The sequence below is a fragment of the Gorilla gorilla genome, chromosome 21 (genome assembly GCF_029281585.2).
Source record: "Gorilla gorilla gorilla isolate KB3781 chromosome 21, NHGRI_mGorGor1-v2.1_pri, whole genome shotgun sequence".
Taxonomy (NCBI): Eukaryota; Metazoa; Chordata; class Mammalia; order Primates; family Hominidae; genus Gorilla; species Gorilla gorilla.
The window spans coordinates 32,655,809-32,679,882 of record NC_073245.2 but is presented as its reverse complement, the minus strand read 5'-3'; the positions used below and the strand labels follow the sequence as shown (position 1 = coordinate 32,679,882).

The window sequence follows — 24,074 nt, the reverse complement described above, 5'->3', positions numbered from 1 at the left end:
TCCTGCACATGTATCCCGGAACTTATAATAAAATTTAAAAAAATAAAATAGCTTGGGTTCATCGGTGGTTTCTACAAGGAAGCAGAGTCCCACTGTCTTTGCGTGGATCACTTACTAACCTTGATACTCAGAGCTAGGGCAACAGCATCTTTAGAAACAAAAAACAAGGAAAATGGCTCAAAATGTGATTCAATTTTTTTTCCCAGGCCGTCTTTCTTCTCCAAGTGCTTGCATTTTGCCTCCATCTTTTCTCTTCCCCATTGTTGGATATTTTCACAGTGCTCATCTCAGCACTGACGGAGTGAGGAAGGAAGAAGGGCTGTCTGGTCACGCCCAGCCATCCCCACCGGGAGAGGATGCCCAAGGAGGAAGCTTCCAGGCAAGTTTTCTGGGAGCTGGAGGAGTTAGAAGATGAGGTGCTTCATCTTCATATGTTCCCTGCAGGCTCAAGGTACTGCTCGCTGCTTGCAGGAGGGACAGGGAAGCCTGAACACCACGATAACCCCAATTGGGGTTATCCGGCAGCTGCCCCACACCCTGGACCTGCCGACAAGGAAAAGAAACACCGGGAATGTGTCTCCCCTTAGTCCTGCCTCTGACCTAACCTGCTGTTGGTCAGAGTTAGAGGCTGTGCACATAACCAGCTTCTCCATCAGGCCTGAGCTGGGGGTCGCTTGAGACTTTATCCAGCTCATTGCTCGCGCCTTGGCGGAGCTGGCCATTGTTAGCTCTGCCAGGGCCTCCAGCTGAGGCCGAGCCGGCAGGGAGCTTGTGCCTGGGCGGCCGAATGAACCCTGAAACGGCATCCTCTGCTGCCCTCTACTGTCAAATCGGCTTAATTGCAGACGGCCTAAGCGGCTGCTTCAAAAGGGAACTAGAAGAGGGTCCTACATTCAGACATGATTTTGCTTCCACCTGCTTTTATGAATTTTGCATCATTTTATTGGCATAGATAACCTAAATGAAAACATTTTAATTAAGCAAACCTCAATGACATTCCCTAGGACCTAGGGTTTGCCTTTGACCTAGGGCACAAACATCTTCCTTCTCAGTGTCTGGCAGAGGGTCTAGCAGCAGCAGGCCTGGCTGATGGTGCGCTGTGAAGCTTTCGCTGATGTGCTTAGTAAGTGCCGGGGCACACATTCTCATTTAAAGCGCCTGCAAATCTCTGCAATAGAAAAACACATCCAGTAGCCAGAAAACGTGTGAGCCCTGATCTGAACTTAGGTCTCCTTCGAGGGCTTCCAGTTTTTTTGTGCAGAGTCGCTGGACTCATCTGGAATGCTACTTGATTAAAGTTTGGGAATTTCTGATCCTCCCAGAAAGCAGATCAACCACTAACTAAGGGTTCAGGCTCTATGGACCACAGGCACCACCGCTTCCTCCTTAAGAGCTGGTGGGTGGCTAAGCAGACCCACTCCACCACACTTATGTGGGACCACCAGTCTGGCATTTGGTTGCTTGGCCCAAATATCAGGGCTTGTTCGATCCACAAAGACACACTGCAGCCCTGCTACATGCCAGGCACTTCTCTGGGAGCAGGGATGGGACAGCAGTCAGAGACGCGAACTCTACCCCCTAGGGTGCTGGCAGCTTTTTCGCCAGCTCTTCAGATGCTTCCGTATGGTGGAACCACATAGCGCTCAGACAGCTTGGCCATCAGGTGGTTTATCTATAGCCCTAAAGAGAAAAAGACACCCATTGTCCACAGAGCTCACTACAGACAGTCCAGGAAGTGCTCCCTGGCATGCCTGCTTTCTGGGCAGTTTGCACAGTTGATCCCGTTCCCCTCAGGTGGGGAAGCTTCAGGGTCTAGGGGAATGAGGCAGAGCAACAGTGGAAGGTCAGGGGACAATGAAGTGGGGTCACTCCCAGGTGCTGAGCTCTGGCAACCACTGGCACCAGAAGGACAGACAGTAAAATAAGTGATATTTCCCAAGCATACAGAGAGTTATTAATTAGAGTTAGCTATTTACCAGCTAAGTGCTGAAAGTGTCCATGGTAATTAAAAGAGCTAATCAGATTTTCAAAGGGCACCGACACCATGTAAACATATGGGGATTCTACGTGCTGTTCTCGGCATGTCATTTGAAGCTGTTGGGGTGAGGCGTTGTGGCTGTTGACTCTTCTAGTACAGAAAGCACCACCCTGTTGGCTGCTCACCCCTAGAGAACGATAGAGGGACCTAGAATTAATGCCAGGGCCTCCCAACACGTGCTGCACACACATTTGCACTGTTGTTTGTAAGTATATACAGCTCTTCTGGCTTCTGATTTTGTTTTAGCTTTAATTATCCAAAGTGCTACTAAGTTAATATCAATGTTTTTCTATTGCCTTTTCTCTATCAGTGGTTACAAAACATGTGTCCATCACGTGTTGTTTGCCTTTAGATCCATTTCACAACTGCCCCCTGCAAACGCTGTTTTCCAGGCTCTCTTGCCTACTGGCTTCCATTTAGGTTCATCCAACGGGAAGTGATGTCAAGAGATGGAGGTGAGAGGAAGAGGGAAGTGAGAGCATTTCTCTCCTCACCCTGACCCCTCACCTCTGATTGGAGTCCCTGGTGGGAGCGGCCCCTCCTGGACTGGCTGGGTGTCAACTCCAGCTCTAGCCAGGTGACCCTTCCTTAGACCCGGTTGCCACTGCGAGACTCAACTCCAGGTTCTATCTTGGCTCCTCCAGATTTAATCTTAAGAGCAGCTGCAGCTAATTTCTGAGGTTTGAAAGTAACAGTAATTCACATGAGAAGGTTAATGAAATACAGAAAATGTATCACTTTGTAAATTCTTACAGTGTCCTATTTTGGGATCCCTGGAAGCAGAATCTGAAACAAGTCTTTGTGTGAAGATTTATTAGAAAGTGTTCCCAGAACAACAACAACAAAAAGAGGCAAGACAGTGGAAAGGTGGGACTGGGGAGTGAAAAAAGTGAGCCAGGAACCACGTGGGTGCTTCTGGCTTCCTCCTGCTAGGGAGTTCTGAGACAGAGTCAGGGCTGGTCACACCCCAGAGAGGCCGCATTGGCGATGAAGGAGCTGGAATATTCATATTCTGCAAGTAGTAAAGGGTTAACCTTGCCCAAAGAAAGGTGTGGCCCTGGCACAGCTCCTGGAAGGCAGCCTCTAAGTCCTCCAATCTCTAATGTCCTGTCTGATAAGTGTCTGTTTACCGAGGCCTTAGGCCACACCAGGTAGTTGATGCGAAGGATAGGATTCACAGTGGAGGTCTTGCATCAGCTTGATCTGTCAAGGGGCTGGAGACCAGGTCAGCCATGTAGATTGTCCATCATGTTTACATGACCAAGCCTTCAATAAAAACCCTGGACGCCAAGGCTCAGGTCAGTGTCCCTGGTTAGCAATATTCCATGCATGCTGCCCCATGTCATTACTGGGAGAACTAAGCACTGCTGCAGAGCCCCACTAGGAGAGGACACTGGAGCACCACAGCTAGAGCTCTCCTGGGACCCACCCTAGGTGCATCTTCCCACTGCTGACTTCGACTTGCTGTGTAGTGTTGGAACCATGTGTAGTAAGAGGTAATCGTGAATCTGGTGACCTTTCTGGTTCCTATGAGTTCTCTTGAATCATTGAACCTGAGGGATGTCTTGCATCCCTTGCATCCACCCATCACTGGGTAAGCACTGTCTCAGGCCCCCATGCAAGCAGGGTGAGCACAAGGGCTCCAGCAGCCTTGGGACAGCTGCTCACAGAAAGAAGCTGGCACTGGCTGTGGGGGTCATAGCAGCACCCAGGAACAGCATGCACAGAGGGGAAAGGTACCCCAGGGATGCATGGGGCACTGACAGGGCTGGAGGTCAATGTGAGGGCTTCAGTTCCCAAAGCCCCTGTTCTTCCCAGCATCTGGGTGTGGTATCAAGAATTACTTTGGCAAACTGATATGAAGATATTGGTAAACACGAGAACATCTCTCATCATTAATGAGTCATCATATGCTGCTACATAATCAGGCCCCAACCCCTCCGACCAGTGGTTAGAAGCAGAACAAGCTGTTGTGAACTATACATCTAATGCTAATTAGTATGGCTTTAGAGCAGTGCTTCTAGGGCTGCAGCAAGCCCTGGAGTCCCCTGGAGGGCTGTGGGCACACAAGGGTGGAGCCCCGCCTCTGAGTCTCTGATTTAGCAGGTCTGGGGAAGGACCTGAGCATTTGCACTTCCAGCTCCTGGGTGATGCTGCTGACAGCCCAGCACACGCTTGGAGAAGATAACTTTAAAGGTGCAGCCATGGGGCGAGCTTGCCAGGGGCCAGTTCTCCATTCTGGTGAGGAAGACGGTGAGCAAAGGGTAACAGGGAAGGTAAATGGCCAAGAGGGCAGGAAAGGCTAGAGGTGGACATGGGTAGGGACACGAGTAGAGGACAAAATACCCACGTCTCCAACTCCCCAGGGGAACAATTCCCAGGTGTGGTCCACGTGGTTTCTTAGACTTTGGCAGGCCTAAGCCCCCATGCCCACACAGGTTTTTTTCACAGAAGTGGATCTTGATGTGGCACAAAGAGGAAGTGCTGCTAAGAAAAAGGGAATTGAGTTCTGCTTCGTGTGGATCCTCCCAAAGTGGATCCAGAGACAAGGGCTTGGGTGCAGGCAGCTTATGTGGAAGGTGGTCCCAGGAAGCACAAATGAGGGAGTAGGGAAATGAATGGAGGAGGCAAGGAAGAAGATAATGGAGGCATCAAGGGCAGGTTACCCGTGTGAGCATCCAAACTCAATTCTCTGGGCTGGGGGTCTTGCCTGTGCTCCCCTTTCTAGGTAAGTACATTCGTGGTGAAGCAGGCTCCTGTGATGGGGAAGCCCTCAGGCAGAGACAAGGGCTTGAATGGGAAGTTGTCAATTTACAGCAATCTGCCCCTCACGGCTGAAGATGAACACAGGTAGGCTGAGGGGATACAGGATGGGGCACCAACAATTTATCTTACGGGTTTGATCAACATGTCATAAAGTGACAAGAATCATGTCTGTTTTGCAATGAGATGCTTGTCACCCTTGAAGCACTGACAGAAGAGGGTGCCCACTGCCACCCAGCCAGCGACTGCCCAGGATTCTGATGCAGAGAAAATCACATGCTTAACAGCAGAGAAATGCCACCTACCATTTAAAACAGGACCTGACCCCATTCAGGAGGATGAGTAACAGTGAGCGAGGGCACATCCACTGCAAGAAGATGAATTCACAAACTCTAACACCCATGTCCCCTTGCCCAAAATTTAGCTCCCAAAATGATAAAGAAACACATTATTTTAAAACCACAAGTTTGACCTTGTCGTGAGTTCAAACTATGCAAACAAGTAAAGGAAATCATTGCAGATTGGGATACACGATGTGAAACAAATAAACAGGACAACATGATAGAAAGTCAAGTAAATTGCAGTGAGGGTGCGGTGACTGGGTGCATTAGCTATGATTTTCAATGAGAGCCTCTGATAAAGTAACATTTGCTTTTTGTTCCCATGTTACCTGAGAGGGCAACAGAAAGTTTGAGGGATGAGAAAGTGGCAGCCACATGGAGCTCCAGGGAAGGAATATTTAATGCAGAAGGAAAGCAAGTGCCAAGGCCCTGGGGTAAGAAAGAGGTGGGAGTCTTAGAACATGAAGGACGTGTGGCCAGGCGTGGTGGCTCACACCTGTAATCCCAGCAATTTGGGAGGCCGAGGCGGGTAGATCACGAGGTCAGGAGATCGAGACCACAGTGAAACCCCGTCTCTACTAAAAATCCAAAAAATTAGCCGGGCACAATAGTGGGCGCCTGTAGTCCCAGCTACTCAAGAGGCTGAGGCAGGAGAATGACGTGAACCTGGGAGGTGGAGCTTGCAGTGAACCGAGATGGCACCACTGCACTCCAGCCTGGGTGACAGAGTGAGACTCTGTCTCAAAAAAAAAAAAAAAAAAAAAAGAACATCAAGACATCAAGGATGCCAGGGAGTGGGACGCCTCGTGCAGGAGGGAAAGGGATATGAAATATGTTTGAAGGAGTAGGCAAGATGTCCAAAATCCCAGAAACTACACTAGGTATTTCAAGCAGAGAGAATTTAATATGGGGGTTTGTGGCACAGGTGAATGAAGAGTTGAGGAGTCAAACAAGAAGTAGAGACAAAATCCAGATATAAGCAACACCAGGAAACTGATCTCACCCCTAGGTCAGGGGGGCAAAAGGAAAATGCATGTGGGGCTCTCTGAGCCCAAGGTCTCTGTGCCCTCCCAGCCAGGCACAATGGGAGCACAGAGACAGACTGCCTTGCGCTGGAGCTAAAATCATGGATGAAGCCATGAGAAACAGGAAGAAGCGGCAGGCACATCCAGGCTTCTCTCCTCCTCCCAGCAGCCAATCTCCGGCCAGTGCCTCCCATTGGCTAAATCTACCAGGAAGCGAGAACGCAAGGCCTCCCGGGAAATGTAGTTCCCTTCGCTGCAGCGCATGGGCACAGCTGGGGAGTGGTACCCTATGTGCCATTTAGATGTCATTTCTGCTGTATTCCCCGCAGTTAGCCCTCTGTGCAATGGTCAGATTAGGTGCTTAAGAAACCTTTGCTGAATTATCAATTACTCATGAAACGAGAAAAATCCAAACAAGTGATGCTAAGGACTTTAGTCCTATTACCCCAAATCCATATAAAGTTCTTCATCCTCAGCAAGACTACCTGATTGTATGCAGTTCACCTGATTAATTAAAGTGTGCTTATATCGCTGATGATGGAGAGCTGTAAGCTTCTCCACAGCATTTTCTCAGCCACTTACGTATAGATGGTAATCACATTTAGTCTTGCATGTCTAAAAGCTGGACGAAGTCCCCCACAGCAATAGGACAAGGTATGCCACAGGTGCCCTCCAATCCAGCTGGTGAAGTCAAAACTAACTTCCTGCAAAAGAGAATCAGTCCACACTGCGATGATAAACTGGTCCAGGACCGGCTAGTTATCACACGGAGTTTGGAATCCATTAGTACTGAATGTTCTTATATTCCCTCTTCCCGTCCTTCCTCCAGGCATTGCCCTCCATCTCTCTGATGGTTCATATGTGCTAGCCAGCGTGTACAGGATATGGCTTCATTTTCCTGCTGTGATCTCCTCTGCGATTTCAAAAAGGTTAATTCGTTACTTGGTAGAAAATGTGAAATTCAACAAAAATATTGCCTTTCTTACAAACAAACTAAGCCTGGTCTAGCTGGGGATGTGATGTAACAATTCTCTTGGTGGTCTGCCCTCAAACCATCAGGTTTCCATAGCCCTAACAATGTGGCCATGGATCATGGGGAGCTAGCATTGCCTCCAGGGTGATGTCACAGTTCCCAAATCCTTGCACTAGGTGGGGCCAGCCTCCTGTTGTGTAGACTCATCAACTATAACAGTCCTCTGTTCCTGGTCTCTGGAGCTTCAATTTGGGAAAGCGACCCATTAGCTTCTGAGGACCAGGGTGAGAGAGGGCAAACTTGAATGCCCTTCACAATGGAGAGATGTGTGCAGACCGGACAGACATCAGTTCCTTTATCAGTGCACAGGTAGCTGCAATGTAAGTGGCTAGTGTGCAGGAACAGCCAGGGAGCTGGAAGATAAACACTTTGGCTTCATTCTCCTGGAGGGGACAGTTCTGAGTCCTCATGCCCCCGCCCCCCTCCCTCAGAGACCACACCTCGGCTGCTCACAGCAATGGCTGCCCATCAACTCACCCTTCAATGCTTCCACCCCCACACTTCCGGTCCCTCTTCCTCACTCCCTTACAGATGCTTCCTGGAATCCTCTCTCAAATAACTGCTTGCCTCCAAATCCTTGTCTCAGGCCTGCATGTGGAGAGATAAAACCCAGACAAAGAGGCAGACATGAGCAGATGAGCTCCCCCGAACAGGAGACAAGTGGGCTGAGAGGTGAAGGAAGAGGATGAGGTAAGAGAGCGGGGATGGGGAGAGCGGTCTAGGCAGGAATGCACATGCAAGGGTTCTGAGCACGCACAGCCTCATGGAATCCCCAGGCCTGCCCGGTTCCATTTGGAAGGAGGACACCTCAGGGTTTCCAGGGCTGTGTGGCGCTGTTGGCATTCGAGGCTCACTCTTTGCCGTGGGGGGGCTGCCCTGTCACTGTAGAGTGGTAAGAAGCATTCCTGGCCTCTACCCACTAGACACCAGAAAGATCCCCCAGTTGTGACAACCAGAAATGTCCCCAGACACTGTTAAATGTCCTCTGAGGGGCAATGTTGCTTCCTGTGGAACTGGGGTACGGGGCTCTGAAAAGATGAGGAGGGAGAGCTGGCCACTGCCAGTGTCCCCCTTCCTTTGCACATCCATGGACACGTCCCTTGCCAGGTCCTCCTTAAGGCCGACGTCTGACCAGGCTGCCTGTCCCTTGGCCTGCTGAGATTGGCCAAGAGATGAGAGGGCTTGTTGGCTCAGTTGCTTTTCAGAGGCCTGACCGGTGGACATTCTTGCCTTTGACCACTAGATGGACCCATTGCAATGCTGTACCCAGGAGAAGAGGGGTAGCCAGAAAGGTTCCAGTTTTACCCAGATGGAGAATTTGGTGTTTGAGGCATTTTCTAGTTGAATTCCCCTGACCCCTTCTGTCCCTGGAACCCAAAATGTTGTATTGCTCCCAAGTGTGTTCATGGGTACAGCTGCGTGGAGAGGCAGCCAGGGCATGGCCGTGAGCTCCTGCAAGCTCACCTTGGGCAGATGTGAGTTCCAGCACCATCGCTTCTTCCCTGTCTGTAAAATCGGGGTAAACAAAATGCTTATTTCACAGGGCAGCCACGAACGCTCAATGAGACATGACAAGTCAAGTGTGGAGCCCAAGCCCTTCGCCCAGAGGAGCTCAAAAAATATTAGCAGCCGTTACCATTGGAGCCTCTGCCTCCTAGACCTGCCTCAATATCTATGGAGGGTGGGAGCAGAGTCACTTTTCCTCACTGGACCTCAATTTACTCCTCAGAAAGACAGCAGTGATGATGCCCTCTCAAGATACCCTCTAACTCCAGAATCCCTCTCTCTATTGATCATGTAGGATGAGGCAGTCCAAGTTAAAACAAACACTTTGTTCTATTTCTCATTTCATTTTCATAAAAGCCTTAGAGGACACAAGCTTTTCTTATCCTCATCTTACATAAAGGTAAACCAAGGCACAGAGGGCTCAAACGGTGAGGAGGGATTCAAACCTGGCTGTCTAGACCCATTGCCCACATGGCTAACCACCCCATAACCTGCAAGGAAAAATGATCGTTGTCACTCCTTCTGCAAAAGAAGGATGGCTGTTTGGTTCACAAAGGTTAAAGTTATTTAGCAAGGGGAGCTCAAAGGGCTTTGACTGCATTGCAGCCTGGGAGTCAGAGCAGGAATGGAAAACAACCATGAGCCGGCATTGTGTCCGGACCCTTCCAGGGGTTCCTTGAAAGGGGCTATTTTCCTTTTATTCCTATGCAGGGGTTGGCAAACTTTTTCTGTAAAAGGCCAGAGAATAAATAGTTTAGGCTCTGCAGGCCATATGGTCTCTGTCGCAACTACTCAACTCTGTCATTGCAGCACAAAAGCAGTAATGGACAAAATGAAAACAAATGGGAGTGGCTGTGTACCAATAAAACTTTATTTATTAAAGGCAGGCAGTGGCCTAGATTTGGCCTCTTGGCCACAGTTTGCCAGTCCCTGAGTTAATGCAGCACTTTACCCCAAACTTGTACTGAAGTTTTAGTTGCGCCTCATCTGGCCAAAAGCATTGCCCACTAAACGTGGACTGTGTCCCCAGTGTGGGATTCCTAAGTGGCCAAAGACAAAAAGCATTTGGTTTTTATTGATAAGGTGTTTCTAAGTGGAATATGTCAGAATGGGTCAGGCTCTAATGAGTGTCTGGGAAACAGAGCCTAGGCAGGCACACAGGGAAAGTGCTGGCTTCTTATCTCTGGGTCTGTCCCAGGGAGCCTGCAGGCAGTCCACACAGGGGACACGGTTTCTCTGCCCAACTCTGAAAGTACACGACATGAAACATGTGAATGATACTTTCTCACATCACACTAAGTCAGCCTGCAGAAGCTTGCACTGCATGTGCTGGTGCATGCCCGGGGAGGCAGCTGCTGGCTGGGACCGACTTTGCCCTGTGCAGAGATGGGAAGGTCTGTCTAGAGTGCCTGCATAGCTGCTTCTGGTGCCCCACACGGTCCCTGTCTATTTACTGCTAGGGAAGAATCCTGGTTCTGCTTCTATGACAAGTTGTATGAATTGCCCCAATCCAGCCAATTGCAGTGTTAAGACTCAGCAGTGGGTAGCCAGAGGTGGATTCTGACTTGTAATTCTACATGGGTCCTCACCAAACCTGAGAAAGTACCAACTGCTTGTAAGGAAAAAGACATCAGGGAATTATCAACATATCTCATAAACCTGTACAACTCCAGGAAGAAACACCTAGTGAATGTAGCTCTTAACCAAGAGCAACATACAACTTTGCACACTTATTAAACCCTATAAAACCAACAAATTCAAATTATCAGCATTAGTTTAACATGATAGATGGCGTTTTGGGTGAAACTAAATTGTACATGTTGAATAGTAGAAAGATGTCTTGGCTGCATGCTTTCCTGATGGACCAGCTTTGGTGACATCATCATCATCATTTTCAGTAATTTTCTTGAAAATAGTGAACTCATTTTAACTACAGTTTCATTATGTTGATGGAGAAATCACTTCTAATGTGCATTACAGAACAGAGTACTCCAGAAAGCAAAAGACTACCAGAGAATGATAAAAATTTTCTTTCATATTCTCTGTGTTGCAAGAGGCCAGTTGCAAGGTGGCACATATACAGCCTGAGAAAGCTATTGGCTCAGAAAAAGGGTAGTATCTTAGCTGCTGCCAGCCACTTGGGAATTGATGAGCCAGTGAGATTCAGTTCTTGCTGCTTCCCTCTTGTTGATGCATTATAAGACTTCCCACATAGGCGGCTCCTGGCCAACTTGGTGACAAAGACATAAAGGCCTTTGCAGCTGGGCAGCTCTGCTGTTGGGCAGCCTTGCTAGCCAGCGTGTGCCATGTCTTCAGGAAAATGGAAATGGAAATTGTTGAGATTCTCATTTGAACTTAGGGATCCCCAAGAGTACAACACATTTTGTCCTGTAAGTACAGAGGAATGTGGCTTTTCCATGCAACAGGTTTCTTATTTAAGCAGTAACTGTTTTTTCTTAAATGCTTAGGTTGCCACTTGTAAAAATTTTACTTCACGTTCATAGTTCGAGGAATGTTGACTAGAATGTTGCATTCTGATTTTCTACCATTGTTTCATGTTAGTTTTTTTCCTAAAAATGATTTTATAACATCAACAGAGCCAATTGTTTACCAAAGAAACAGTTTGCTGACTTTGTTATGTGAGTGGGAAATAATATTTAGTGTGTAGAAATTAGGTTATTAATTTGTCCAGAACGTATATTATTTTTTAAAATTCACCTATATCTATAATTTTTGGGTTTTTTGTGTGTTTGTGTTCGTCTTTGGGGTCATGGAAGCAAGCAATTCTATGGGTAAAACCATATGGAATTATTTCTGTAGGTCAAACATAGTGGCAAATGTAATTAACATATGATTCAGTCTGATAGAATACACTCATATCATCAGCCTTACTGATATGATGCACAGGCATGCTCGTTAAAAAAAAAAAAAAAAAAAAAAAATCCCCAAACCAGATTTCAAATCTAAAAGCTAAATGTGAAGCTTCTTATTCAGAAAACAAAATTGCAAAGCTGGCAGTGTCATGGGCCATGGGGAGAGACAGAGCTGGCAGTGTGACCAATAATTAGAGGCAGCTCAGGGTCCCCGAGCAGGAGCCTCTTCCCCAGTGGTTGATGAATGATGTCGGGAACAACACCTTTGGTGACTCCTGTTCTTATCACCATGTTTTTGGAAGATGTAGCCGAAAAAATTTGCCAGCATGATTTGGTTCTCTCACTTCCTAGCTTTAAGTTTGAGCCTCTGCTGGAGCTTTGGTGGGAAGAAGTGAAGAGGCTTCTGGGTCAAAATTTCCTCTGCTTTGCAATTTCAAGTGTGAACCTCTGAGCAGGTCGAGAGTCCATTATGGACGATGGCCGTATGCAGAGCTGACAGCAAGGAGAAAATGACCCAGCAGGGAAGGAATTAAAAGAATGTCACCTTTGTTTGCTCTGGCTCACTTTTTTAATACACCAGTCACCTTGACATTTCTAAAGGAATTTTTCAAGAGCCTGCGTTTAAAAAGTATGCAACTTGTCCAAATAAAATGTTCAGAATCACCAGGTGGGCCCCCTAAATTTTGGCTGTGCTATTCCTCTCACAAAGGTGTGACTTGAATCTCGTTTAACCAAAAGGTATCTATACTTTTTCTGGTGAGAAAGTGTTTTCCATTTCAGGTGACCGAGTCTGGGATACCCAGCCTTTGCCGAATGTCAACACTGTTTGGGGCTTCTGATGGTTGCTCAGTGACCCTAGATAAGCACATTCATGCTTAGCAATTCCAAGGTTTTTACTTCCAAGCTTGGGACAATACAAATCATTAACATGTTCTGTTCTCAAGAAAAGGACTCCTTCGTTTAACAAATAACATCAGATGTGAAAAGCAATGGAATCCCTCTTGGTCTTTCAGTATTGTGTTTGTGTGTGTAGAGCTGGGTTTATTACACATGCCTGTTGTGAACTTCTATTAGACCAAACTCCATTAAAATATCCAACAGTGGCAGAAGACAGCAAAGATTTATATCCACAATCTCATTAATCGAGTGTGCAGGCATAGTATAATTCAGACAGAGTATCCCTTATCTGAAATACTTGGCACCAGAAGTGTTTCAGATTTCACATTTTGGAATATATTTACTGGTTGTGTGTTGCAAATCCCAAAATCCAAACTCCAAAATCCCAAATCCAGTGAGCACTTTCTTTAGGCATCATGTTGGCCTTCAATAAGGAGCATTTCAGAGATCAAATTTTTAGATCTGCAAATTCAACCTGTACTAAATTGAGAAATGGCTCATGAGGAAGCCAACATTTGAGAGAGACTTTGAAGGAGAGGTAACATTTTGACATGAATTGGACTTTGGAGTCAAACTGCAGCTTCCAAATTCTGGGCTCAGATCCACAAAGACATATCTTCAGCTCAGTTCAAGATTCTGTCATTAAAAACTGTGCAATCTTAGGGGATGTTAGGAACCATTAGAAGCCTCGGATCATCTCCTACAGGGCAACAGTGAGAATCAACACTGCTGATAATCCTATAATTTGGGGCTAACACATGATAAGTACTTTACAGCACGTGTGATTGTCTCTGCTACTACTGTGCTATTTGCTATTGTCATCATCCTCACCACTTGTGGTAGGAGGCATTATTTGCCGTAAATCTTCATCTCTCCTGCATCCACACCCTCGCCAAGGTAAGGTGGGTGTGAGCTATTTTCTTGCCCCTTTACTTTGGGCTGCAGCATTCAACTTTGTTTCACCAATAGCCTGTAGAAGAAGGGATTGTTTTCCGGTTTTGAGCTTAGGAATCAAGAAGCCTTGTGTGTTTCCATGTTCCCTCTTATTTTTCTGCCAATGACATGAGGAGAAGTCCCCCTGGGTCACTACTGTGCTGCAGCCTTGGCTCAAAACAAGCACTGGTGGAGTCGAGCCCTCCTTGCCCACCCACAGACCAGCACTGAGAGCAAAACTACCTGGGCCAAGGCAGCCTGGAGCAGAACTGCCTGGCAAAGCCCAGCCCTGATCAGCTGAACCCAGAGAACACACAGGCACATGAGCAACAGCAAATGACTGCTGGATTATGCAATTGATATGAGGATGTTTTGTTATGCAGCTATAGCTAACTGATACATTATTCCTGATAATTTCAATACCAGAGGCTGTTGAATAAGCAAAAGCCTGATGGAGGGGCCATGTAGGGTAGAAACTGGAAACAGTGGGAAAACAGGGTATGGAAAACAGAACAGTGGGAACTAAGGATTAAAGGGCATGGAGATTACGGAGGTCCCTGAAGATAAAGCTAAGGAGCCCAGGCTTTACCCATTTTACAGTGGTAGCCCCTGGAGGCTTTAAGGAGGTTGAGGTGAGCAAGAAGAACTTTAGGAGAGGTGACAGGACAGCAGCTCCTTCTCATGCGGGCCACACAGGACAGGGCCGGCCACTTGGCACCACAGCTCCCTACACCTTCCTCCCATCAGGCCTGGAGAGGCTGTTCGGTTGGTGGTCTCCCTTCCTTTCCCTGTCCAGAGTAGCCTTGATCATCTTTTCTCCCGATTTTAGCATTGATAAATACACCAAGGGGCAGTGAGGTGGCAGCCCGGACCCTCTCTCCTTCTCTGACAAATCCACTGTCCTGGACATTGTCTAGACATGGGACTGTGGCTAAACAAAAGTAACAGACACTAAACCAATGATCTGCACTTTGTCCCTATATTGTCAGCAGCTCCAGCAGCCTAAGGGCTATCCTCTGAAGCAGAGTCACAGAGCCGAGTGTAGCAAGAAAAGGCTCGGTGATGCTTGGGGAGGCAACACTGGCAGTCAGAAGAATCCGAAGGAGCCTTGGCAGCATCACCACAGACAAACCTGTCTCCACTGACCACCCTACTCAGACTCTGCCTGTCTGTGGTGGCCCACTCTCCTCGGGGTGGATCGGCCTAAGAGTTTCATTAAAATGAAGGGGACAGGGGGATTGTGGGTAGTGTTGGGACCCAGTAAAGCCCTGGGCTTAATGGATCAGAACCAAAACCCCAGCTCCACATGGGCAGCCCTCAGTTTTCATGGGTCAGCCTTTTCTGAGAAACCCAGCCAGGGAGGAGCACAGGACCAGCAACAGGGGCTGCTTCTAAACCCATATTTCACTTGATAAGCTCATCACCTTCCAAGCCTCTGAAGAACGTTTACGTTCCTATAAGTTTCTGAAGCCACGTTCAAATCGTAGCTCTACCACCAATGAGCTGCATGTTGGAGGGGAAGTGAATTCACCCCAGACCTGAGTTCCACATCCCTAGACTGGGTGAGAGGGCCTCCACCCAGGCTCTCCATGAGGATGACCTGCACTGTGTGCCTTTAATGCACTTAGAACAGCAGGTGCCTCAGTAAACGCTCACTGCCATTCTGCGATCATTATTGCATTCACTTCCTGGGGCTGCTGCAACAAAGTACCACAACCTGGGGGCAAAAACAGCAGACCCTGACTGTGCCATGGTTCTGGATGCTGGAAGTCTGAGATCAAGGTGTGGGCAGGGCTGGTTCCTTCGAGGACTGTGAGGAAGACTGTTCCATGCCTCTCTGCAGCTCTGGGTGGTTTGCAGGCAACCTTTCCATTGCTGGCTTTGCAGACACATCACCCAGTCTCTGCCTTCATGTTCACATGGCGCTCTCCCTGTGTGTGTGTGTCTGTGTCCCAGCCTCCCCTGTTTATAAGGACATAGTCACATTACATGACTACTATTACTCTAATAGGGCCTCATCTTAACTAACTACATCCGCAAATAGCCCATTGCCACATAAGGTAGCATTCTGAAGTACTAGGGGCTAGGACATCAAGGTAGGAATTTGGGGAGCACATAATTCAACCCATGATAATGATTATCGTGATTATTATTAAGAATGTATAACCACTGTAGGATGAAAGCAAATACCGTAAAATCCTACTCGTAGGTTTGCAGGGATTAAATGGCATCACTGGAAAGTTGTCTGACACAAAGAAGGGGTTCAACAAATGTTGTTTTACTTCCTCACTGTCAGCCTAAATATAGAAAGTATTTGCTCATTGGCCCGACAGACAAGTTTTGACTTCTAGTTTTATACCAGCTTTATGTATACATGCTTATATGTCGTATGTGACATTTTGTACATATAAACATTAGTTCTGCCTTCTAATGCTATTTTGAAATCACCTTTCCCTTGTTAAAGTGTTCTTTTGAAATTATATAAAATAGCTGAATAGTATTTTAAAGCCAAAATGCTACAATTTACTTGCCATGTTTTATAATTTGCTTACATTCAGATGGTGTACCATCTTGTGTTCTGTTATGAAATAGCACAACCATGCATAAATGACCCTGCCATCCTACCCCTAGAACTTTATTTACTACGAAATGCCTCCACGTACTTTCATTTGCATGTCTTGAGAACTGAACCGTAGACCCCTCTTCCCTGTCAGTGTTGACCACCAATATTTCCTCCCACATGTGGCTTCTTTTTCTGTCTCTGGGCAGATTTATTCTAACCTGCCCTCAAATCTGTAAGAAGATTGTTCATTCTCTAGGGCTAGTCCAAGTCTCCTGGCCTGGTGCTTACTTCAAATTTACTTAAATCTGGCATAAAAGCTTTCAGGACAGGGTGGATCAAACTGCGCCCTTGTGCGAGTACTCCCTGGACAGAATGTCTGGTCATCTTCGGTGTAAATTATTTCCCATGACTGACAAATAGAAATCAGGAGAGGAGGGAGGTAGGAGGTGCAAGCCTCTGCAGCTGTCTGGAGAGTCAGCAAAAGGGAGACAGAATCTTTAGTTACTTCACATGTGTAACAATACGCCTATGTTTTGTTTTATGTTGTTTATTTCTTATGTAACATTGTTGAGTTATCAAATGAAGTGGTGTATAAAAATGTCAAATAAGCAGGTTCTCTCCCTTTCTTCCTGACCACATAACTCTTAAGAAGCATGGCCAGACCCGCCGGGCGCGGTGGCTCACGCGTGTAATCCCAGCACTTTGGGAGGCCGAGGAGGGCAGATCACGAGGTCAGCATATCAAGACCATCCTGGCTAGCACGGTGAAACCCCGTCTCTACTAAAAATACAAAAAATTAGCCGGGCATGGTGGCGGGCGCCGGTAGTCCCAGCTACTCCGGAGGCTGAGGCAGGAGAATGGCGTGAACCCGGGAGGCGGAGCATGCAGTGAGCCCAGATCAGGCCCCTGCACTCCAGCCTGGGCGACAGAGTGAGACTCCATCTCAAAAAAAAAAAGAAAAAAGCCTGACCAGACCTATGGCTCAGTGGCGTCTATACACGGCCACATCTGAGAAAGCCAGGGATGGGTGGCCTCATCGTACCCCAAGCACAAGGCGTCATCCACGCAGCCCTGCTGGTTTGATAGCAGCAGCCCGGGCGAGCTCTAGGGATTTTCATTTGGTGGGCTTGTCTATTCTCTAGCTCACCCTCAAAAGGGGAAGTGCCCAGAAAGTCACCAGCTGAAGCAGGCACAGAAGACCGGGGCCCATTTGCTCATCTGTTCCTTGCACAGAGTTTAGGAAGGTACCCATCCTGCAGGAAACACAACCTGGCTTCTCGAATAAATGCGTTGCAAAGAATGGAGACGGGGAGACAGGGAGAAAAGGAGGTCAGGGCAGTGGAGTGTGAGGCAAAGAGAAAGAAAGGGAGAGAGTCGGGGAGGACACCTGCCAGTTAAAGGAGATTGAAAACAACTCACTGCAATAGGCAATTTAGCTCCTAATTTAAAGAAACCGCTAAAAAAAAGATTATGATATTTATGAGATAATTGGAAATATAAACATAAACTGGATATTTGATGATACTGAGGAAATTGTTGCTCATTATTTTACATACAGTAATAGTATTAAGATTGTATTTTTTTTAACTTTTATTTTACATTCAGCGGGTACATGTGCAGATTTGTTACCTGGGTATATTGCGTGATGCTGAGGTTGGGGTACAAATAATCCCATTTCCTGGATGTTGAGCGTGGTATCTAATAGTTGCTTTTTCAATTTTGGCCCCCTGCCTACCCCTCACCTCTGGTAGTGCCCAGTGTCCGTTGTTGCTTCTTTATGTCCATGAGTACCCAATGTTTAGTTTCCACTTATTAATGAGAACTACTGGCTTTCTGTTCCCGCCTAAATTTACTTAGGATGAGGGCCTCCAGCTGCATCCAAATTGCTGCAGAGGACATGATTTTCTTCTTCTTTTATGGCTGCATGGTATTCCATGGTGTATTTGTACCACATTTTCTTTATCCAGTCGATATGATTATATTTTTTAAGATGACTTCTTATATTTTAGTGGTACACAGCAAAACATTTACTGGATGAAATGATATGATGGTGACAGCATAAAGAAACCAGTTGGCTGTAAGTTTGTACTTATTTACGCAGTGACCTAGAGTTTTCATTAGGGAACTCAGTCCATAAATGTCAAGATAAGGAGACCTTTTCTCTGAACTCTAAAGAGAAAAGTTTCTCTAAGCTTTTATCAACAGTGGGATGAGGAGCAGGCCACCTGCATTGTGGGTGATGCAGAATTGATAGGGGCTGGTGTCTGCACCTCACCCTTCAGCTTCAGGATGTCATACAAACTTTATTTGGTGAAGCCCTGGGTCCCAACCTGCCCTCTGCTGCACCTGGAGTAGCTAAGTCAGGGAGTCTCTTGTTTCCATTTCTCTCAGTAATGTGGTCTGCATGGGGAAGGCAGGCCCATGCCTGCATGGGGAAGACATGGCCTGACCGTTGATGATGCTGAGGTTTGAGGCACAAATGATCCCATCACCTGGATACTGAGCATAGTGTCCAACAGTTAGTTTTTCAACCCTTGCCCTCCTGCCTCCCTCCCTGATAGTGTCACCCTTTCCTTTCCAGCACCCCCCAACCAAGCCTTGTGTATGTGCTAATTCCTCACTCTGCTCTGGGTTGGGTAATCCTTCCTGTACACAGGAAAGGAACAGGTGAGAATGGCAGCTCAGTTCTAGGTAGGATGCAGGCAACCTGCAGCGCTCCCCCTGAAGGCTCGGCTCAATTACACATTCTCATCTGCCCATTTGTCAACAAATAGGGACCTGCTCTGCCCACAGCGCTGGTGGATGCAGTAAACCAGGTCCCCGCTGTCCGTGAGTTTTGCCCTGGTTAGTGCGAAGGTATCAAATGACTGAAGACAATTAGCATCCAACAATGAGCATAAAATTGAATACATCGATATGGATTACAGTCAACCTAAGCTGGTAGTCTATTTATGTAAAGTTTGGACAAAACTAACCTAGCCTGATAAAAGTCAAGTCAGAGGTTGCCCTGGTAGGGTCAAGGAAGGCGGTTAGCTGGGCACACATGTAAGGGACTTTCTGCAGCAGTGGAATGTTCTAGATTTTGGTTTGGGGAAACCGTTACATCTTCTGTCAAACCTCGCTGACCTAGAGGAAGTGACACTTCTCTGAGAGTGCCTGGTATATGATTATGATTTCTGAGATCGTGTCAATGTTTTATGTATTTGAGAAACAAAACTAAACCAAAAGGGCAGGGAAAATCCTCCTGCCAATGGCAGCATGGAAAAACTCATTCTATCATACATACATGAAGTTGATGAGTGGTAACAATTTGATGTCTAAACCAGGGGTTTTTGTCCTGGTCTAAGGATGTATTATGACAGAAGCCCCAAAACCCCCTAAAATAAGATGCAAAATGCCATTCATATATTGATTTTTCTAGGAGGGGAAACCACTGTTCCATCAGATTCTCAAAATGGTTCCTGACTCAGTGGACTTAGAAACCCCTCTTCTAAAAATAAAACAAATAATCTCATGAGTTAATGCTGGAGTATGCAGGAAGCATACAGCCCAGTGCCTCTGTCCTTGGGGAATCACATTTTTCCTGAAACCTTCCAGAAAGTTGAAAGGCTGGCATTTGCTTCTCTTGCTCTGCTGCTGCCTGCAGAGTGAATGAAGAAATATGGAGGCCACCATCTACCAGGACTTTGAGGGTGGGCTATATAGTAAAAGATAAGGAGATTCCTTAAAAAAATTGAAAATAAAACTATTAATATTATGGCTGTGCTAATTTGCATTCCCACCAGCAACATAAAAGGGTTATCCCTTTCTCCACATCCTCACGAGCAGTTATATCTATTGTCTTTTTGATAGTGGCTATTCTAACTGGGGTGAGATGATATCTGATTGTGCTTTCAATTTACATTTTCCCTATGATTAGTGATGCTGAGCATTTTTTCATATACCAGTTGGTCATGTGTATGTCTCCTTTGAGAAATGCTTATTCAGGTATTTCGCTCTACTTTAAATTGGGTTATTTAGGTTTTTTAATTTGTTTTGTTTTCTTTTTGCTATTGAGTTGTTTGAGTTTCTTATATAGTTTAGATATTGTCCTCTTGTCAGATATAGAGTTTGCCAGTATTTTCTCCCATTCTGTAGGTTGTATCTTCACTCTGTTGATTGTTTCCTTTGCTGTGCAGAAGCTTTTTAGTTTGATGTGATCTCATTTGTCTACATTTGCTTTTATTGTCTGTGTTGGTCTTCTCCCAAAAAATCTTTGCTCAGATCAGTGTCATAAAGTATTTCCTCTATGTTTTCTTCTAGGAATTTTATAGTTCTAGGTCTTACATTTAAGTTTTTATTTGTTTGTTTGTTTTCAGATGGAGTCTTGCTCTGTCACCAGGCTGGAGTGCAGTGGCACAATCTCAGCTCACTGCAACCTCTGCCTCCCGGGTTTAAGTGATTCTCCTGCCTCAGCCTCTTGAGTAGCTGGTACTACAGGTGCACACCACCACACTCAGCTAATTTTTGTATTTTTAGCAAAAATGGGGTTTCACCATGTTGGCCAGGATGGTCTCGATCTCTTGACCTCATGATCTGCCTGCCTTGACCTCTCAAAGTGCTGGGATTACAGGCTTGAGCCACCACGCCAGCCTACATTTAAGTTTTTAATCCATCTTGAGTTAATTTCTGTTGGTTTTATATATGACGACAGATACAAATCTAGTTTCATTCTTCTGCTTTGGACACCCAGTTTTACCAACACTATTTATTGAACAGACTGTCCTTTTCCCATTGTGTGTTCTTGGGCATCTTTATCTAAAATTATTTGGCTGTAAGTGTATAGATTTATTGCTGTGTTCTCTTTTGTGTTCCATTAGTCCATCTGTCTGATTTTGTGCCAGTACCATGCTGATTTGGTTATTAGAGCTTTATAGTGTACTTTAAAGTTAGGTAGTGTGATGCCTTACAGTTTTGTTCTTTTTGCTTAAGATTGCTTTGGCTATTGGGGGTCTTTTGTGATTTCATATTAATTTTATAATTGTTTTTTGTATTTCTGTGAAGAATATCATTGATACTTTGATACAGATGGCGTTAAATCTATAAATATGTTTAGTAGTATAGACATTTCAACAATATTAATTCTTCTAATCCATGAACATGGAACCTCCTTTTCATTTATTTATGTCTTCTTAAATTTGTTTCACCAACATTTAATAGTTTTTATTGCAGAGACATTTCACCTCTTTCTTAAATTTATTCCTAGGTGTTTTTGTAGCTACTGTAAATGGAATTGTTTTCTATATTTCTTTTTCAGATAGTTTGTTATTAGCATACAGAAATGCTACTAACTTTTGTACATTGATTTTTGGAATCTGCAACTTTACTGAATTGGTTTACTAGTTCTAATAGCTATTTAGTGAGGTGCTTAGGATTTTCTATCTATTATCTCATGTCATCAATAAGCAGGAACAATTTAACTTTATTCTTTTTAACTTGGATACTTTCTATTTATTTCTCTTGCCTATTTGCTCTGTCTAGTACTTTCAGTACTTTGTTGAATAAAAGTGGAAAAAGTGGGCATCCTTGTCTTGTTCCTGATCTCAGAGAAACAGCTTTCAACATTTTGCCTTCCAGAATGATGTTAGCTGTGCGTTTTTCATATATAGCAAAGCCTTTATTGTGTTGAGGTACATTCCTTCTGCACCTAATTTCTTTTTGTTTTTTATCATGAAGGGGATGTTGATTTTGTCAAATGCTTTTTCTGCATTTATTGAAATAATCATAGGGTTTTTATCCTTCATTCTGTTAATGTGATATATTACGTTTATGGATTTGAGTATGTTGAACTATCCTTGCATTCCTAGGATGAATCCCACTTGATCCTGCTGAATGATCTTTGTGTCATACTATTGAATTTGGTTTTCTAGTATTTTGTTGAGGATTTTTACATCTATTTTCCTCAGGGATATTGGCTCATAATTTATTTTGTTGTTGTTGTATCCTTGTCTTGTTTTGCTATCAGGATAATGCTTGCCTTACAAAATCGGTTTGAAATAATTTCCTTTTGTTCAAGTTTTTGGCCTAGTTTTTAAAAGTTGATATTAATTCTTCTTTAAATGTTTGGTGGAATTCAACAGTGAAGCCATCAGGTCCTAGGCTTTTCCTTGATGGAAGATGTTTTATTATCGACTCAGTCCCTTTTGTTATTATCGGTCTATTTAGTCTATCGATTTATTTCTTCATAGTTCAACCTTGTTAGGTTGTATGCATCCTGGAAAAAATATTTTTTTACACACTTTGTATATCAAACAGAATGCAGATTGACACATGGCATTTGTTGTACATGCCTATGCTGATGTTGAAATTTCATTGAGGTAGTTTATTTTCTATTTTCCCATCTTTCTGCTTTGCTTCTCTGGGTTCTTGATACCATCCTTTCACTCTAATGACACTGTAGTTATTCCTTTACCAGGCTCAAAGTTTTCTCTTCTCCAGAGCATTCCTCTCACGCTGCCTCTGCTTGGGCTGCCTTTCACTTCAACCCATCCTTCTTTGTTGAAATCTCACCACCATTCAAAGAAGTGCTCATATTCCTTGCTGACCTGCCTTGACTCCCTAGCTCTTCCTTGAGACCCTGGCACATCTGATAAATGGTTTGCAAAAGTGGCCCCAAAGCTCCTCCCAAGCATATATTCACACCTGTTTGCAATCTGACTCAAATTCCATCAAGAGATGGAGTCTATTTGATGCCTCTTAAATCCAGATTGGACAAATATTTTGGCTAAGGAGACATTAGAAAATATGGCACAGTGAAGATTTGAAAAGTGCTTGTTCATTGGATCTTGACCTCTTTTGTTGCTCAGGATACTTCTGCCTCCAAGAAAATGAGACTGGGTTGTCCTGCTGAAGGAAAAGAGTCACATGACTATTGCTCAGATAACATCAAGCTGACCACCAGGCATGTGAGTGAGACCATCTAAGATAACCCAGTTTCAGCTGAGCTGATCCAGAGCAGAAAAGCTGTCCAGGAACCAAGGGAACCTGACAGATAAGTAATGTTTCTTACTTTAAATCTCTATATTTGAATTGGTCTCTTATCCAGCAAAAACTGCCTGATATGACACCTTCACAACTCCTTTATATATTCCAACTTAATTGTAACCTCCTTGAGCACAGAACCTCTTTCACTGACATCTTCTGAAGCTCCTTCAGGACTCAGATTCTGCCTCACTAATTTAAGGATCAGAGGACATGTTTGTTGATTGGCAATCTTGTCCAAAGTTTCCACTATGCTTCAAGGATCAGTTAGTAATTTAATTCCTTTAGAGGCTGGTTTAGGTCCCCAAGCACCAGCTAAAAACAAACCTGCAACATCGAATCTTGAAAAAAAGCCAACAGATCATAAGCTTTGAAATCAACTGTAGGATCTATGGAGGAACATTTTGCTAGGGCTTCAAAGACCATAGGCATTAATATAACCTCACTCTCAGACTCAGATCCTCTCTCTGATTTCTCCTTCAGTTCCTGCAGAGAATTTGAGTCAAAGGGAATGGAAGAGTCTGCTATTTCAAATGAATTGAGGTGGGGATGATTAGAAATCGAAACTCAGCTGACAAAACTGGGAAGTAAAGTTTCTCTGAAAGTATTATTTTCATAATTATAAGGAATTTGCATATATATATAAATGACTTTCTGTCATTTAAAAATGCTTCCACAAAAATATACATAAGAGTTTCACCTCAAGGTTGAAAATGAGAAATTTGGAGTATATGATGAGTAAGAGCTTATAAATATATAATCCTGTATAGAGTTCTGACATCCTAGATGCTGTCCAACTGTCCCTAACAAAAGCCATGGATTTCTACAGGGTCATGTAAAGTAAAAGGTTATTTTGAACATTCTAAATTAGTTTCTGGGAAAGGAGGGCAGGATTTCTCTCTTGTGCCCTTTGGCTCTCCACAATGTATTTATTAAGACAAGTACTAGACACTGTGATGAAGTTTATTTCTCACTCATGTAAAGTCCAAAATGAGCCATCAAAATAGGTGGTGGAGGGTGGGGTTGGGAACAGAAAGTACACTCCACACAGTGGCATAGTCATCTTCAGCATGTAAATTCTA

At 45.0% G+C, this 24,074-nt stretch overlaps 2 long non-coding RNA genes across 3 annotated transcripts; one reads left to right on the top strand and one right to left on the bottom strand.

Annotated features, from left to right (window-relative positions):
• Nucleotides 1-1,053: 1,053 nt before the first annotated feature.
• On the bottom strand, nt 1,054-7,822 carry LOC129529019 (uncharacterized). Of its 2 annotated transcripts, XR_008674394.1 has the most exons (4): nt 7,678-7,822; nt 6,750-7,080; nt 1,977-2,165; nt 1,054-1,168 (listed from the first exon to the last, which is right to left on the bottom strand). It is a non-coding gene; the product is annotated as an uncharacterized lncRNA (long non-coding RNA). The 2 variants fall into 2 exon arrangements; XR_010132235.1 differs by lacking the exon at nt 7,678-7,822 and having other exon boundaries at nt 6,750-7,368.
• On the top strand, nt 7,418-9,033 carry LOC115931733 (uncharacterized). The gene is made up of 3 exons (XR_008674395.2): nt 7,418-7,520; nt 7,787-7,890; nt 8,744-9,033. It is a non-coding gene; the product is annotated as an uncharacterized lncRNA (long non-coding RNA).
• The last annotated feature ends 15,041 nt before the right edge of the window (nt 9,034-24,074 follow it).